We start from the raw sequence: 13,998 nt of genomic DNA, 5'->3' as shown, positions 1-13,998 counted from the left end.
AATCTGTTTTATGCTCTACTTAAACTGGTGTATTTTGCTTGAAGTTCTTGGGAAATCTCAGCTCCATTACAAGGCTGGTTCATGTACTATTCACAGTGAGGGAGGGGTGGACCCTGTGTAATAAACTCACACTGATCAGGCTTCTGATTAAGGCAAGATGGTATGATCCAGGTGCAAGGCTGCAGAGCTGTAGGGGGGGGGGCGACTTTCTATCATTAGTGTTATGAGTGGCTGCAGAAGCATTCTTGTAATTCAGTTGGCTGTGTCCCTACCTACGGATGTCTGTGTAAGTGCGATATCTGCCAGAGATTCACAAGCTTGTCTCAGCATCACATGTGTGAGAGGGAGTCCAGGTGGTGGGACAAAAGGGCTCAGGGGGTCCACTGTTCAGGTTGCATCCCATAGATCCCATCACAGACTTTCAACAACCACAGCGGGTGCTCACTGAGACAGAGAGAGAGATGCCAAAATAGTGATCTCCAGTGCCAGCAGACATCAAACTATCAGAAATTCTGTGCACAGAGAAGACCCTGCTAGTGGAAAATGCCTTTGAAAAAGGCCCTTCTGTCCCCAGCTGTGGTCGTACAGTGCTCAGTGCTCTGCGTTGTGGCCTCAAGAGTCATGGATGCAAGTTGAGTTACGATGACCTTTTCCTTGTCTCCACTTTTTCTTAGGTGCCTCTTCCAACACTTGTCAGAAAAAAATGACCGGTTTCTTTGGAAGCATTTGCATTGCAAGGCAGAGGCAGTCTTCTCTGCTTCTTCAAAAGATTGACCAAAAAGTGTGAGGAGTGGACAGATTTGGCAAGGCACCACTGGGTGCTGCATCTCTAACCTCTACTTTACCTGGCAAGTGCCTCTGGGACTTTTCTTCCAGCTGCTCCATTTTTCATCAGTGACAATCAAAAGGAAGTTGACATGACATCTGTGTGTGACATCCCCAGCGAATCACAAGGACGTGTGGTGCAGGCTTTTGTGTTGCAGCAATTGCAGTCAAAGCAACCACCATGCCAATGCCAGTCACAGCAGCCTTTTCATCAACTCCAGGCTTGTGATTTGATTCTTTCCAATGTTTCTCTCCAAGGAAGCCTTTTCCTTAGCAGTTCCTTGGATTCCAAGGGAGGTCTCTTCTGTTTCCTAGAAAGACACAGGAAAATGTGAGCAGAGGAGACAAAAACCCATAGAGCAAGGTACTACTGGGAGTTGAACCCAGGATCTCCTGTTTACTAGACAGGTGCTTTAGCCACCCAAGCACAGTGGCCTGCCTTGAGAAAATACTTGCAACTGTTCCCTTTGATGGTCCACGACAACACCTGCAATTCCAAACTACAGACATTCCCCATTTCCCTCAAGACTTGCACGGAAGAACTGGCAGGCCAAGCCAGGATCTTCTGGTTACTAGGAAGACACTTCAGCCAGCTCTTCCCAAAGATCACTATCTAAAGACCTTTAAAACAGCCTCTGTAGATGTTCACTGACAAAGAGATGCCAAAATAGAGTTCTCCACTGCCTGCAGCCATCACACTACCAGGAGTTCTGCGCACAGAGAGGCCCTGCTGGTGGAAAAGGCTTTGGTATAGACTCTTCTGACATCAGCCTGTGCTCATATACTGTTTAGCACTTGTGTTGTGACTTCAGCATCCACAGATGCTAGTTGAGTTGGGGGAACATTTTTCCTGTCTCCACATTTGTCTAATGGCTCCTTTCAATACTTGCCACCAAAAAAGACTTGTTTCTTTTGCAAGCAATGTACAGCTAGGCAAAGGCAGTCTTCTCCATTTCCTCAGAAGATCACCAAGCTGTGGGGAGAGAAGACACATTCAGCCAAGCTGGATGCTGAATCTCCTCTTTGCTCAGCAGGTGTCTGTGAAGGACATAAATCTCCACCATGTACAGGGCAAGAATAGGAAGTTTATTACACAGCAGAACTGGCAGAGTGTCACCTTGCTTATTAGGCTCAGAGACACTGTTAATTGATTACAATAGAATATATAGATTTTCCATGGGGTGGGTGGACCCTTAGAGAGACGGGGTAGGGAGTTCCAAACTCTGGGATAGGTTTTGCAGCAAGACATGATAAGCACAGTAGCCAAAGGTTAACAGGTTACATAATGTCTCCACCCATGGTCTCAAGTTAGCAAGTTAACATTTCATGAATACTTTGATAAAATGTTATTAGTATAAAATATCTATGCTGAATTCTGATTTGAGGTCCATAGGAAAGGAGCAACTCCTTTGATTGTCCTCCAGGTACATTCCTAGAGTTTAAAGCAAAGAAACAGTGAAAGTATATGGCAATAAAGATTGTTTTCTGTGTGTCTTAAGGCAAGGCATTGGTCCCTGGGAAGGGAGGTGGAAGGATGCCATATCTTATATTGACATCTGCCAACTTTTCATAAACTCAAGGTTGGATCTCTGGGAAGAACGTCTCCCTACAGAAGAGACTTACACAATAGGAACAGGGATTCTTTGTTCAATCTGCAACTCTGAATAAGATACAATTCTTTAGTTCTTAGCTCCAACACCTGGCAATTTGCTGACCAAACCTATCTTAGCAAGCAAGGCTTTCTGTTTACCCAGCTTTCTTTTAGCTGGTCACTATTTGCTAGGCTTCTGGTCCCTTGATTATACTCTGGACTTTGGGTCTGGAAAAGAGCTGGCACAATCCATAGACCAGGTTGTTATATAATATGCACATGAATTTTAACCCTTCACACACAGTAATGGCAAAGTTCTTGGTTCAGGCTTGTAGCAGTGATGGAATAAACTGCAGGTTCAAATCAAGTCTCTGGAGTCCATCCACAGCTGGGATGGGTCTTTCAGTCCCTTGTACAGAGCTTCAGTTTGTAGCAAAGTCCCTTCAGAGGTATGAAGCAGGACTGGACAAGATGGAGACGAGGCATCAGCCTTTTACAGTCTCTTGCCATGTGGTCTTTGTTTTCTTTGTCCCAAGGACACTCTATCCAGCACGTGGCATAGAAAAACCTTTGAGTTTTGTCCATAGGCAGGTCCCTGCATACCTTGCTGAGCCACAAGGCATATCTACCTTCTCTCAATGGGTTGATTGTAGAGCTGATGGTCCTTAATGGGCCATCAAGCAGGCTAGGCAGAACTGACACCAACTTGTCTGGCTGGGGTGTTCCTCGGAAGCATAGCACAAGTTTGAATACAGACAGCATAGAGCCAATATTCATAAAGTCAACTACAAAAATGATACACATCTAGAGATAGCATAATTATAATCAGCCAATCAGAACCTCTCCATAGACCCCTTTCACAACAACCTTTCTATCATATTGGCTGCAAATATAGAACAGTGGTCACAATGGTGATCTATAAAGTTACAGATTATGTCAATAACATCACAGGAGGTGACACGGCATCAGTGAGACTGATATTGGAATACTGTCTCCAGTTTTGGTGTCCTCATTTGAAAAAGATACTGTGAAATTGGAGCTGGGGCAGCAAAAAGCCACCAAAATGTTCTGAGGGCTGGAGAAAAATGCCTTCTAGTGAGCTATTGAAAGAGCTCCATCTGTTTAGCTTATCAAAAGAAGATTGAAAGGTGACTTCACTGAAGTGTTGAAGTGCCTTAATGGAGAGAAAAGATTGGGTATTAAAGGGCTCTTGAATGGAGCAGAGAAAGACATAACAAGACCCAATGATTGGAAGGTGAAAAGAGACAAATTCATATTACAACTAAGCCCCAAATAGTCAACAGCGAGGATGATTCACCACAGGAACAAGCTACCAAGGAAAGTGGTGGAATCTCCATCCCCTGAAGTCATTCAATGAAAACTAGATGCCTTTCCCCCAGAAGTAGCTATTGTGTTATGCAGGAGGCCTGTGATATGCAGGGGGTCAGATTAGATGCTGTAATGGTCTCTTCTGGCCAGAAAGTAGACTAATTTTACAGATACTAGTTTTCGGAAAAACTGAGTGTAGCATTGGGAGCAGCATCTGAAGTTTTACTGTCTAGCCAGCTTACTGCCTAGAACGAACGCTCCTTGAGTGGGGTGACCACAGGGAGTAGCTCAAACCTCCAAAGGGCCTGGCCAGGGAAATTGATGCTAGCCTTGGTACATGGACGCACACCGCCGAATTAATGTGCTTAGTATGGGCCTGTGTCCTCGACTTTATACAATTTCCAGAGCGTTGCACTGTGGGTAACTGTCCCATAGTTCCCGCAGTCTCCCCTGCCCATTGGAATTCTGGGTTGAGATCTCAATGCCTGATGGGGCAAAAACAGTGTCATGAGTGAGTCTGGGTAAATGTCATCACTCAATCCTCCCTCCATGAAAACAACAGCAGACAATCATTTTGCGCCCTTTTCCCTGGATTGCCCGGGCAGACGCCATAGCACAGCAACCATGGAGCCCGTTCAGCCTTTTTTCACTGTCACCGTATGTCTTCTTTATAGTGCTGACAGACGTGGTACTGCAGTGCTACACAGCAGCATCCCCTTGCTTTTTGCAAGTTAGCAAAGATGGTTACCATGCCCTACTGTACCGTCTGCTGCTTTGCAAGTTGACAATGACAGTTACCAGTTATACTGCACCATCTGCTGCTGTCATGGGTGCTCCTGGCTGGCCTCGATGGGGTCGGCCACGGGCTTATGGACAAAAATAGGAATGACTCCCCAGGTCATTCTCTTCTTTAAGTTTTGTCTAATGGAGAGTCAGTTCTGCCTAGACTATCAGGCAAGCCTACTAAAGAACCAGAGGGGCAAACGGGCGCTCCGGGTCAGAGCCCTAGAGATCCCGCAGAAATGATGCGCTGCATGCCATTCTAGTGGGTGCCCCTGCAACAACCCTACCCATTGCTTCCCTCCTCCCCTACCCCTCCTGGGCTACCATGGCAGTTATCCTCCCATTTGTGTGATGAAGTAATAAAGAATGCAGGAATTTGAAACAACACTGACTTTATTGCTTCTGCAAGCAGGGATCAAAGGGGGGAGGGGAGCGCAGCCTCCAGCTGCTATGAATGAACCTGGGAGTCATTCCCATCTTTGTCCAGGCACCCCCGGCCGACCTCACCGAGGCCAGTCAGGAGCACTCACGGGACGACGATGATGGATACCTGTCCTACTGTACCGTCTGCCGTCCGCAAGGGAAGGGAAGGGGATGCTGCTGTGTAGTGCTCCAGCACCACATCTGCCAGCAGCATCCAGTAGACATACAGTGACATTGAAAAAAGGTGAGAGAGGATTTTTTTCCCTTTGCTTTCATGGGGGCAGGAGGCGGGGGAACGACATATACTCTGAACAACCCGCGACAATGTTTTTGACCCTTCAGGCTTTGGGAACTCAGCCAAGAATTCAAATGGTTTTTGGAGAGTGCGGGAACTGTGGGATAGCTACAATCCTCAGTCGCCCCTCCCTCCATGAGCGTCCATTTCATTCTTTGACTTTCTGGTACGCTTGTCTCAGTTCCTTAAGTTTCAGCACTGCGTTGAGTCCCTATTGTGGCCTCTGTCCATCATAGCCTTGGAGATTTTTTCAAATGTTTTGGTATTTCGTCTTTTGGAACGGAGTTCTGATAAAACAGATTCATCTCCCCATACAGAGATCAGCTTCAGTATCTCCCGAACAGTCCATGCTGGAGCTCTTTTTTGATTCTGGGACTGCATAGTCACCTGTGCTGATCAGCGCTCCACGCTGGGCAAACAGGAAATGAAATTCAAAAGTTCACGGGGCTTTTCTTGTCTACCTGGCCAGTGCATCCGAGTTCAGATTGCTGTCCAGAGCAGTCACAATGGTGCACTGTGGGATAGCGCCCAGAGACCAATACCGTCAAATTGCAGCCACACTAACCCTAATCTGACATGGCAATACTGATTTCAGCACTACTCGTCATCAAGGAGGAGTACAGATACCGGTATTAAGAGCCCTTTATATCAATATAAAGGGCTTCTTTGTGTGGACGGATGCAGGGTTAATGTGATTTAATGCTGCTAAATTGGACATAAACTCGTAGTGTTGACCAGGCCAGAGAGAGCAGCAGGTTTCCGCCTATTGTTTCCTGCTTTCGTTTCCTTGACTAGTTTCTCCTCTGCACCAACCTTGCTGTATTTGTTTGTGAGTCTGACTAGCTCAGTTGGTAAAGTATCAGGACTTTTAATCTGAGGGTTCAAGTCCTGGTCAGATAATAAACTACTCATTATATCTTAAAAATCTGTCTTTCTGGAGTCTTCTTTGATGTTTTTTCTCTTCAGGATTTGCCTTTTCTAAGAAGGGCCTTTGTGTGTGGGGGATTGAAGGGGCAACTTCCTGACAGCCCCTCTGTCCTTGCAGGCTGGAGAATAAAGGCCTCTGGGCATAGTAGCATGTTCCTCCCCTGCACGCACACACACAAAATATCCCTATGGAATTAGATCACCTGCTGCCTTCCCCTGTTCTGCTGGATCCCCAAATGAGGATACTCTTCAGCCTAAGACCATGTCCCCTCTTTGCCCAGTGCCCCTCAGTCCCCAACCCTCAGTCCCTCCTATGCTCACTGCTCCTCACTCCCAACCAGAGCCTGCTCCTCTTCAACCCTTCTCCTTTGTCCCAACCCACAACCCCCTCCTATTCCCAGTGTCCCTCATCTCAACCCACAGCTCCTTCCTTCCCCCCAGCAGCAGGTGCTTCAGACCCCCTAAGGAAGATTTTTCTTGCAAGGTTTCGTGTAATGAGTCTTCATGTGGATTTTACAGTATGTTGGCAATATGTTGGGTTGCTTGTCAAAATGATCACTTTTGGCTGGTGTTGGATTCCCAGTCTCCTTGTTATTGGGACAGGAGAAATAAAGGGTTGTTGTCCTTGTTGTGTGAATCGAAGGGCAGCAGAAACTTGTTGCTTGGCAGAATCCAGAATGGAGGGACTCACCCTCATTCAATAGCACTTGCTAGGCAGGGGACATTGGTTCCAAAGCCAAGTGGGCTGGGGCCTGAGTCCTCATGCTAAAATGTATGTGTTAGACCAAGCTTTAGGACAGGGCTGGTTGTGGAGGGGTGAGTGAGTACCTAGACAACATAGGTGAGTACGGTGCCTTCTTATTTTTCCCCCTTTTCCACCCAGGATGGCAGATGAACCCTACAGAGGCACCTCTGGGCTTGCACTGACTAAGGACAACAGCTGTGAGTTGGGGTGCAGAGAGGAGATGGCTCATGTTAAATGACTTTTGGTTGCTGGACTTACGAACCTTAGGGGAGAAGGACACTACCCAGCTTTTCTGTGGGTGGGTCTTTTCCTCATAGTTTAGGTTTATGTGTTGGGGCTGCTGACGTGACTTCTGCTAACCCTGGGCTTGCATTGCAATGTAGACGTACCCTGAGAGTGCAGCTATACTGAGATAAAATCCCTGGGCCTGGCTGGCCTGGATGATCTGATTTGGGCTCCTGGGGCTCAGGGTTGTGAGGCTAAAAACTGCAGTGTAGGACATTTGGGCTCAGACTGGAGCCCAGGCTCGGAGACCTCACCCCTTGTGGAGTCTCAGAGGCTGGGTTCAAGCCCAAGTGTCTACACTGTAATTTTTATTACCCTGTCGCACAAGCCCCACAAGCCTGAATCAGCTGACCCAGGGTTTGAGAATAGTGACTTGGGTGTGCTAATGGCAGTGTAGGACATAATGCTAGGCTATGTCCCACTGCAATGAAACATCCAGGGGCTGCCCCATGCCAGCTCCGGCTCCTGGGGCTTGGGCCGTGGGGGTGGTAAATTTGCAGTGTAGACATCTCAGCTCAGGCTCAATACCGGGGTCTGGGACCCCACAAGGTTGGGAGCGAGTTTAGCAAGCAAAAAAGGTAAAATGGCAGTGGAGTATTACCGTGGACTCAGTGGCATTTCTCCATTGGTCTGTCTGCTTTGGGGCAGGGGACAATAACACTGTCCTGCTGCTTTTGTTGTTTCAAAGGGCAGGTTTAGGATTTTCATTCTCCGACACTGGGCACAAAGCAGGACTCAACCCTCAATTGCAAATTAAATGAGCTGCCCACAGATTCTGGCAGCCACAATGAGCATTTGGTGCGAGAGCTCAGACCTGCCCCTGTCTCAGAGGGAGGGGGTCAGCTGCGAGGGGACTGGACCACTGTCCTATCAGCTCTTATCTCCCAAACTTTCAATAACTCTATTATCAGTGGCTCTGAGCATAATTTAAACCATAAGAAAAACCACACTGGGCTAGGCCGAAGGCCCATCTAGCTCTGAATCTTGTCTTCTGACAGTAGCCAATACCATGTACCCCAAAAGCCACTCCCCTAGGGACCTGAACCCAGGATCTCCTGCTTACAAGGCAAGTGCTTTAGCCAGCTAAGCCATGGTGCTTGCATCTGGTTAAAACACAGTGTCTGACCACACCTGACTCCCTGCCATCTCCACCAGGACCTGACAAGCTTTGCTTGTGTTTGGATTCTGCAAAGCGGAGGAGCAGATGAGGTTTTCCTTCAAGCTGTGTGTGTGTGTGTGTGTGTGTGTGTGTGTGTGTGTGTGTAAATCTTTGGCCAGGTCTGCACTACAAAATTATTTCAGCAGAATTATATTGCTCAGGTCTAGTGAAAAACTCACAACTCCCCTTCGGTCGGCAGCTCGTGGCTAGGTGTACACACTGCAATGCCACATCTGGTGACAAAACTGCCCTGTTTTGGTGACAAAATAAAAACCACTTCAATGAGAGGCCTAGAGCTTTTTGCAGCAAACTTAAAGGGACAGAGTGCCAGTGTAGATGCTGCCGTTCATTATATAACCATAACTGGCCTCCTCCAGTATCCCATAATGCCTGCCGTGAACTCGCCTGCCCTGCTTCTGCTACAGAGCCATGGACCCTCCCAGTTTCATAGCTCCAGGAAGTTCTGACAGCTAAGCCTGCTGCTCTGCTCCGGCAGCCAGGGAGCAAATCTCTGCCGTGGATGCTGCTCTCTCCAGCCCTGCAAAACACAGAGCAGTGGCAGGAGCTTCTTTACAGTGGGGGCGGTGGGGGGCATTGGCATCTGAACTGTGACACCCCCATGATACCCCTTCCTTCGAGGAGGCTCTTACCTTCTAAACAGGGACGGGCTGTTTTCTAGTAAAATCACTACAAGGGAAGGAGAAAACTCAAAAGAGGTTCCTCCTGCGCTCACGTCCGTGAACCCAAATACTCTCTCAGTCCTCAAAGAGAGACCCGGAGAAGGAGACTTGCTGAAGCAAAGCCCCAAGGGTCTCTGAGGTTTCCCTGCCCCTCACTCCTGTCCTGCCTGGCTGATGTCAGCATCTCTCTGTGAGGTCACCACCTCCCCACCACACTTGGACCAATAGTCTGAGGTCCTGCAAAAGGCCTTTGTGATGTCACTGTCACACCCCTCCCTTGCTGTGCCAATGTCCCTGCCCCTGGCCAGGCACTTTGGAGGTTTGAGCTACTCCCTGTGGATCACCCCACCGAAGGAGTGTTCGTTCTAGGCAGCAAGCCTGGCTAGACAGGAAAAACATCAGACGCTGCTCTCCAATGCTACGACTCTGTTTTTCAGAAATTAGTCAACTTTATGGCCGGAAGAGACCACTAGAGCATCTAATCTGACCCCCTGCATATCACAGGCCTCCTGTATGACACAAGAGCTACTTTGGGGGCAAAAACATTCCAGAAAGGCATCTAGTCTTCATTAAATGACATCAGGAGATGACGAATCCACCACTTTCCTTGGTAGCTTGTTCCTGTGGTGAATCATCCTCACTGCTGAATTTTTGTGGGGGCCCCCTATTTGTAATATGAATTTCCTCTTTTCACTTTTCGGCCATTGGGTCTTGTTATGCCTTTCTCTGCTCGATTAAAGAGGCCCTTTAATACCCAATCTTTTCTCTCCCTGAAGGCACTTCAATACTTCAGTGAAGTCACCTTTCAATCTTCTTTTGATAAAGCTAACAGGTCGAGCTCTTTCCACTACTCACTAGAAGGCATTTTTCTCCAGCCCTCAGAACATTTGGTGGCTCTTTGCTGCCCCCAGCAGAGCAGTTTGCAGGGACCACTGGAGTGGTTCATGGAATGGCTGGTGGAGTGGAGCGGCTCAGACTCCCTGCTTGCAAGAGGGGAAGTATTGCCTCCTAGAGGCACCCAGGGGGGTGATGTGTAATTGTCCCAGGTCACTGGGTGGGGGCTCGAGCCAGTTTTGTATTGTTTTATTGAAGCAGAACCCCTAGATACTGAACCCAGCCCTTGTTTCTGCCAACTCAGAGGGGCAGAAGAGTTACAGGAATTTATCACACAACCCTCCCTGTTCCCATGGGGAGAATCTAGGGAAGGGGGAGTCATTCCTCACCTGTGCTCCCAGAAGAACTGCTAGGACTCCTTTCCTGCCAGCTACTCACTCCTGGATTCACCCTCAGCTCCTGGGATCTTTCTGCTCCAAAGGCCTCCAGAGGCCTGGGGTTGGGAAGGGCGTCACTGCACAGTCTGAAACACAAGGGAGGATTCTGGAATTGAAAGGAAGGAGCAGAAAAGGAGAGGAAAGAAACAGGAGAGAAAACGCCCTCATCTCTCTCCCCTCCCTGTCCCAGCAAGAAATTGTTACCAAGGATCAGCGTTAGGGGAAATGGTGCCCTGGTAAAAACTTAGACTTTGGCACTTCCCCATCGCCCCTGGACGATCCCCCTCTCCCTTTACCCCCTAGCTCCGGCACTCCCAACCCTTGTGCCTCCTCACCCCAACTCCTGCCCCCTCCTGTGCCCTAAACCCCTACACTGTGTCCCCTTTTGGGCCCTTAACTCCCATACTCCCCTCTTGTGGCCACCAACCACTGCCCCCTCCTGAACCCCCCTTGACCCCTAACCCCTGCACCCCTTCCTGTGCCACCAGCCACTGCCATCTCCTGCACCCCTTCACCCCTAACCCCTGCACCCCTTCCTGTGCCACCAGCCACTGCCCCCTCCTGTGCCACCAGCCACTGCCCCTCTCCTGCACCCCCTTCACCCCTAACCCCTGCGCCCCAACCCCTGCCCCTCTCCTGCACCCCCTTCACCCTAATCCTGTGCCACCAGCCACTGCCCCCTCCTGTGCAACCAGCCACTCCCCCTCTCCTGCACCCCCTTCACCCCTAACCCCTGCACCCCCTTCCTGTGCCACCAGCCACTGCCCCCTACCTGAATTCCCTTCACCCCCTAATCCCCTGCAACCCCCTCCTGTGCCCACCCAGCCACTGCCCCCTCTCCTGCACCCCCTTTCACCCCAAACCCCTTCCCCCGCTCTTTTGTCCCCAACCCTGCGCCCCCTCCTGCACCCACGTGCGGACAATGATCTGTGTGCATGGAGCAGCTAGCATTGCTCCTCCCTGGGATGCTGCTCCTCCGGGTAGCCCATAGGGGCTGTGGTGGTGGGAGATGAGAAGTGACGTCATTCCGAGCTCCCTGCATCCAGGTCACTTTCCCTCAGCTGGGCTGCATAAGGGGAGGGCAGAGAGCAACAGCTTCTGATGCTCCCCTCACAGCACAGCCCAGGTGGGGAAAGTGACCAGGACGCATGGAGCACATAGTTGTTGCTCCTCACTCCCCCAACCCTCTATGGGCCCATGGAGGAGCATTGGGGCAGGGGAGAGCAGTGAGCACCTTTGCACTGCCACACGGTGCCCTTTGACCCCCCTGGAGCCTTGGGTGGGCTGCTGGGGCCCCACCCCTAGTGCCGGCCAGGCTCCCCAGCACAAGCAGGCAGAAAACACAGGGAGACTGGCCCCACACTGAGCAGCTGGTAGCCTGGGCGCACGTAATGGAGGTCGGGGGGCTCAAGTCTCCCCAACCTTGCATCACCAAGGGGACAGTGGGGCCCATGACTGGGACCCCCGGCCAAATTAGGCCACCCTGCAAAAGTCTCCCCTATGTTCAGCCCCAGGGCTGGAGGAGCTCCCACTCCCTGCTACGGCCCAGGGGCTGCAGCAGGGGTACGGAGCTTCTCTGGTCTCAGGGCCGCAGGGGGCAGGGGTAAAGGAGTGACAGGGTGGGGCTGGTGGGGGAAGGGGTGGAACAGAGGTGATAGTGGATGGGGCTATGGGTGGAAGGGGGCAAGAGCCACAGACAGAAGGGGGTGCATGGTTCTGGTGCTGGGGCCCCCACACTTGTTCTCCCTTTCCCTGGGCTTTGGTCATCACTAGCCCCTGCTTAGCGAGTAGGTTCAGTGGTCCCCATAATGTGGGGGTATGACTCCTAGGGAGACACAAAGGAACATTCATGGGGGCACCTCAGGGCCTGAGTCAGCCCCCATGGAGGGCAGGGAGGAAGCACCACTCAGCCCCACTCTGTCCCAAGCTCTTCCCAACCCCACCTCAGTCTGGGCCTCTGGCTCCCAGCCCAGCGATGACCCCCTTGCCCCTGTCCGCCACCCCTCTCCCCAGCAAGCAACAGCCCCACTCCCAGCCCTGCTTCTCGACCGTGGCTTCCGAGGGGCCACAGCCATGGCTAAGAGGGCACAATGTGAAATATTTGGGGACCACTGTTTTAGCGTGATGTCCTCAATCCTTCTCTGCAGTCCAATAAAAGCTATTCCTCACCCATCTACCCCTCCATCAGGATGGACTAGGTCTGTTTTGCTGCCCTTCACTCATACAGGAAGGAGAATAACATTTTATTCCACTCAATCCTAAAGTGATTTGTAACCCAAGACCATCCCAAACTGGTCATTTTGGGGAAGCGGCCCCATCATGCTGCATAGCTAGGCAGAGTAGGTGTGTCTATGCAAACACGGTCTGTTCCTGAAGTCTTTCCCCAGCTCCTCACTAGATGTGAGGGGGGAGCTCATTCAGACCCTGCTTACACTTAGTATTTAAAAACTCCTTCGTGTCCCTATCTTTGTCGGCCTTAGATTTCTCCTCCTGTCCCTTTTGTTACAGCTCAGATGAGGTGGCCCAGTGGTTAAGGTGATGGACTGCTAATCCATTGTGCTCTGCATGCATGGGTTCAAATCCCATCCTCACTGGATGCATTTAGTCTTGACTCTTCCTTTATAGACAACCATCTCCCCACTTGTACAATAACAGACACAACAATGTTGCTTCTTGCAAACAAAAACCTTCTCAGAAACTCCAACACCCCCCCCCCGACTTTAATAAAATGTCTAAATCCCAGATTTTCTAAAAATGTCTCTAGTTCTGTATTTCGTAGTTTTTATCTTAAAAGCTAATGTTTCCTCAAGCTGAATAAGGCAACGCTTCAAAGGAAAAATGTTAGAAATGGTAGGGGAGAAATAGGAAAGGAAAAAGCCCCTTTTCTCAGGAGATACAAACTCGATTCCCTCCTGTCTCTATCACCAGTGGATTTTGCCTCCCTCCTTCTGAGGTGTAAATAAAATAAAGAGGAGACAAGGTGGTTTGGCACAAACAAAGGTAAGTGTAGTCAGGGTAAAGGTACAGAAAGCTGGGGGAACAGGGGAAAATGCGAACTTAATGAGTACAATGAAACAGTGACTGGGTTTGGGAGCTTAACGCTCAGGCCCATAAACCCTCCCTTGGAAACTAGAAAACACTAAACAATGCCCCAACACAGAAACCTTTCCCCACTGTTCAGGTTGCAGTGGATCCCAGGTGCCGGCGCGACGCCCAGGACCTTCCACTCTCCCGCTGATTTAGAGCCGTTGAGGAGGAGCACTGGGGAGTCCAGACGACGGTTTGGGTTTCGTTGCTGGCACGGAGGCCCTCTGGGATGCTGGACACCAGGAATGCAGGACGGCAGGAATGGGGGTGACAGGCCTCCTGTTCCTCAGTCTCACGGTGGGACCGAGGGGGTTCTTCACTCTCCAGCTTGGGAGCACTGTGAAGACACGACCGTGGACGGGTGACTCAGAGATTCCCTCCTTCCTCATCACTGCACAACTGTTATCTTTTGTCTGAGCCAGGCAGAGTTTATCTTCATCACGTTCTATCCATCCACTTCTCAAAGTGTCATGTGATAAAGCATTCTCCGTTGTCTGTGCTTGGAGATGATGCTTTGACTTCTTTAATCCTCTATCAGAGTCGCTATGAGTGGAGATGAAAGTGTCAAAGACCTGGGAGAGGAATTCAAATGGATCCC

The 13,998-nt window shown here is 50.1% G+C and overlaps 1 protein-coding gene, 1 long non-coding RNA gene and 1 other non-coding gene across 3 annotated transcripts in view; 2 read left to right on the top strand and 1 right to left on the bottom strand.

The window, feature by feature from the left end:
• Positions 1-13,998, top strand: part of LOC127055901 (zinc finger protein 558-like) — a 508,571-nt gene that overhangs the window by 10,616 nt on the left and 483,957 nt on the right. The gene's annotated exons all lie outside the window — the stretch shown is intronic.
• LOC127055929 (uncharacterized) overlaps positions 8,951-13,998 on the bottom strand; it is a 308,434-nt gene continuing 303,386 nt past the window's right edge. The window contains exon 3 of the long non-coding RNA XR_007775670.1: positions 8,951-9,012. This is a non-coding gene — a long non-coding RNA (uncharacterized LOC127055929). The remainder of the gene's footprint in view (positions 9,013-13,998) is intronic.
• On the top strand, positions 12,826-12,913 carry TRNAS-GCU (transfer RNA serine (anticodon GCU)). Its single transcript has one exon. It is a non-coding gene; the product is annotated as a tRNA-Ser (tRNA).

The sequence above is a fragment of the Gopherus flavomarginatus genome, chromosome 7, assembly GCF_025201925.1.
Source record: "Gopherus flavomarginatus isolate rGopFla2 chromosome 7, rGopFla2.mat.asm, whole genome shotgun sequence".
Lineage (NCBI taxonomy): Eukaryota > Metazoa > Chordata > Testudines > Testudinidae > Gopherus > Gopherus flavomarginatus.
Note: the sequence above shows the minus strand (reverse complement) of the source record. Positions and strands in the feature narration are given on the sequence as shown.